Source organism: Thermobia domestica, chromosome 10, assembly GCF_964235325.1.
Source record: "Thermobia domestica chromosome 10, izTheDome1.hap1.1, whole genome shotgun sequence".
In the NCBI taxonomy this organism is placed as follows: domain Eukaryota; kingdom Metazoa; phylum Arthropoda; class Insecta; order Zygentoma; family Lepismatidae; genus Thermobia; species Thermobia domestica.
Genome location: NC_137463.1, coordinates 239,286,542 through 239,290,343, shown reverse-complemented (window position 1 = coordinate 239,290,343; position 3,802 = coordinate 239,286,542). Strand labels below are relative to the sequence as shown.

The window sequence follows — 3,802 nt, the reverse complement described above, 5'->3', positions numbered from 1 at the left end:
GTTTTGTTGATTAATTTATCGTTCAGATAAATCCAAAACTAATCTGAGAGTTTTGTTTCTATTCACCCCATTTGACGGCACTTCCTGCATCAATGCACTTGTGTAGGTAGCTTTTCCATAACTCAAAGGCTTCCCCGAAGGTCTGTTCCGGGATGGCTGCCTTGACATTTGTTTTGATGTCCTCGGTGGAGTCGAAACGTTTTCCTTTCAGCGCTGATTTTAAGCGCTGAAACAAGAAGTCAGGAGTCGACAAGTCCGGACTGCAGGAGGCTGGGTTATCACAGGAACGTTGACTCGGACCAGGTAGTCGGTGACAATGAAGGCGGTCTGGCTGGGGGCGTTATCGTGGTGAAGCCTTCAGCTGTCCTTGATGTCCCTGCTGCTTGCGTTCCGTTTCTGTTCTTCCGTCAAAACTCTCGGCACAAGTTTCGCGCAGACTTTCCGCATGTGCAAGTCCTCGGTAACAATGCGTTGCACCGATGTCTCCGATAAGTTCAGGGCTTCTGCTACTTGGTAGAGACTCGAACACCGGTCCGTGTTCAAAAACTCACGCACTCGCTGCACATTTATGTCAGTACGGGCCGACGACGGGCGTCCAGACTGGGGTTCGTCAGTCACCTCTTCCCGGCCCTCACGAAAAGCCTTGTGCCACTTTTTGACTCGAGAACAGGACAGACACTCAGTTCCAAACGCCTGTTGAAGCATGGCGAACGTTTCGGAAGGAAACTTGCCCAACCGGAACCAAAATTTGATCGCATAGCGTTGCTCTAACGAACTTTCCATATCGCCGTGTCACGCACCACCGTATAAGGGCTACTATTAAGGCCGATGCTACCGCTCCGAAAGCTGGGAGCCAACTGACTCGCGTTGCGCTGTGAAGCCAACACCCACCACCACCGTCGCTGTCAAGCTAAGTGCGCTGCAGGGTGCGCACGCGTCAGTATAAAGTGAGGCTCATTACTTCTGAATCCTACCGTGTACAACGCTTATCAATATGTAAATGAAGGGTAAACGGAAAGAAGGGGCTAATCGACATTTTTGTCAGGAAAAGCAATTTAAAATGTTGATGGGCGCCTTCTTGTATAGCTGTTTGTGTGTGTGTGTGTGTGTGTGTGTGTGTGTGTGTGTGTGTGTGTGTGTGTGTGTGTGTGTGTGTGTGTGTGTGTGTGTGTGTGTAAGTGTAAGTAAGTTTATCTGTAACGAGTTACTTTTTCCACAATATTCGTAGTACAATGCATTACGTGCACTAAGTGCATTTAGAAGTACAAACTAACACCAACAGGCGGTGTTCGTAGGTTTCCTTAAGAAAATTTCCCTGAACTGACTCAAAATGTTCCCTTTTCTTATCAAAATTTCCCTAGTTTGTTGAGTGTCAAATTCCTATGACACAGGTTATGTGATAAGGTTTATTTTTAGTTATATTAAAAGAAGTGCTAATCACGTTTATTTCTATTTTTTATTGTTTCCTTGTTTTTATTTTTTATTTTATTTTTTTTTTTACAAAAAATACAAATACATCCAGTCAACAAAATGTCCAGTCCCATAATTATGCCGGCTAGGCTAAAGGAGATCGTGATGATGAGAAATGAATGAAAATGGTAGAATGAAGAAAGTGAAGAATCGGGAGAACCACTAGAAAATCCATGTACACAGTGTTTGTCCACCAAAAAAACTCACTTTGCACGAGTTGGGATCGAACGAAAGACTCCATTCACCAAAAGTGCATCCAGCCGACAATAGGTGTAAATTGTGCTACTTTGAACAGATACACACATGCAATCTATTGCTGTTATGTTGGTTTATTTCTGAAGACAAAGAAATATTTAAGCATTTATATGAATCAATCAGTCAGTACGAAATTTTCCCTGGATTTTCACGTTTTATCGAAAAATTCCCTTTTCCCTTTTTGTTAAATTTACCTACGAAATTTCCGTAGATTAGAGAAATTTCCATTAAACTACGAACACTGCCAACAGGTAGTGTCCATATCGGCTTTTTCGCAAAAATTGCAATTTTTGCCCCTTTTTTTTCGTGCACCCTTCAAATATATATATATATATGGACAAAAAATCTAAAAACACTTCATACAGGCACACGTAAGTTTGGCCCTTCACTGTACAACACGTGTTGCGGTTCCCGATCGTTTTCTGTTTTCAATGTGTCATGTGGACCTTCCTCTTCCGTCAGCAGTAACCAGTTCGTGTCGTGGTGTGAAAGTGGTGCGATAAAATGGGCGACCTGACAGACTTCCAAAGAGGCATGATCGTTGGAGCCCGTCTGGTTGGAGTTTAAGTGGCAACAGTGGCGAACATTGTGGGGGTATCGAAAGGCACTGGGTCCAATGTCACGAGGGCATACAAAATTCATGGGCAAACGACGTCTGTAAAGCACAACAATGGTCGAAAGATAATCCTGTCAGATAGGGACCGGAGGGCATTAAAACACACTGCAGCAGCTAGAAAGAAGACCACTGCAATGAAAATTACGTCTGAACTGTATTTCGGCCTACAGAGCTCGGTTTCATCGAAAACAGTGCGACGGGAACTTCATAAAATGAAAGTTCATAGCAGGGCCGCTATTGATAAACCCCTGGTCACAGCAGTAAATGCGAAGAGGCGTATCTAGTGGTGCAAGGACCACAAGGCGTGGACCCATGAGCCGTGGAAACACGTAATGTGGTCCGATGAATCGACCTTCACCTTGTTTCCAACTACCGGTCGTGTTTACGTATGAAGAACACCGTCGCAGGCCTATGATAGACTGTCTGCTCCCAACTGTAAAGCATGGAGGTGGTTCTGTTAAAGTATGGGCAGTGATGTGGTTTTCTGCAGGTCCCATCATAGCCCTGCATGGAATGATGAATGCTAAGGCGTATGAGGCCATTTTGGGGGACCAGGTTTTACCTATGGCCCAAATATTGTTCCCTAATGGTGATGACATCTACCAAGATGATTTGGCACCCTGTCACGTTGCAAAAACGGTGAAATCATAGTTTGAGGAGCATGACCAGGAGCTATCACACCTCCCCTGTGTCCGACAATCACCAGATCTGAACATCATTGAGCCATCGTGGTCTGAGTTAGAAAGGCGTGTTCGGTCTCATTACCCTCCACCAGCACCCTGGAGCATGTTATGGAGGAACAATGGTACAAAATTCCACACACCACGATTCAGGAGCTGTATATGTCCATTCCACGATGGATCCAAGCTGTTTTGGACGGAAAAGGAGGCCCCACACCATACTAGGTATGATTTTCACACTTTTGCAAACGTTTTAGATTTTTTTGTCCAACCCCTGTATGTCTGACAAGACTTACCTATATTATTAACACAATAATGTCGTACCACATTTACGCTAACATTGGGCCTTATGCAGAGTCGTTCTGACGCGTGATTACTAAAGAGTTCGACTAACATATGTTTCCTGCAGTATTCATTCTTTTAAATGACGCTAATCATACCTCAAAACGACTCTCCATAGAACCTATTGAATTTATTCAAAATAAAGAAAAACGGTAAGGGCGAAGACGTCCGTTCATTATTACCGTTTTTACCTTATGGATCAACATTAAAATCTGAAGTGGATGATTTCTCCCATTTCCGATTCGAAAAGCGGGTTAAGAAACAAGATGATGTCTATTCTTAGAGTGCTAAATCGATTCCACGAAAAAACGCTTCTTGTTATCTCTCATCATTTTAGCTCTTTGCAAATCAAAATTGAAGTTGATTGTTATAGTGGATTTCTGTCATGTTTTAGTAGAGTTACGGATTGAGATAAAATACATTCTTGGAATGCTTAAGG

The 3,802-nt window shown here is 43.3% G+C and overlaps 1 pseudogene; it reads right to left on the bottom strand.

The window, feature by feature from the left end:
• Positions 1-357: 357 nt before the first annotated feature.
• On the bottom strand, positions 358-783 carry LOC145661864 (protein GVQW3 pseudogene; annotated as a pseudogene).
• Between the last annotated feature and the right edge of the window lie 3,019 nt (positions 784-3,802).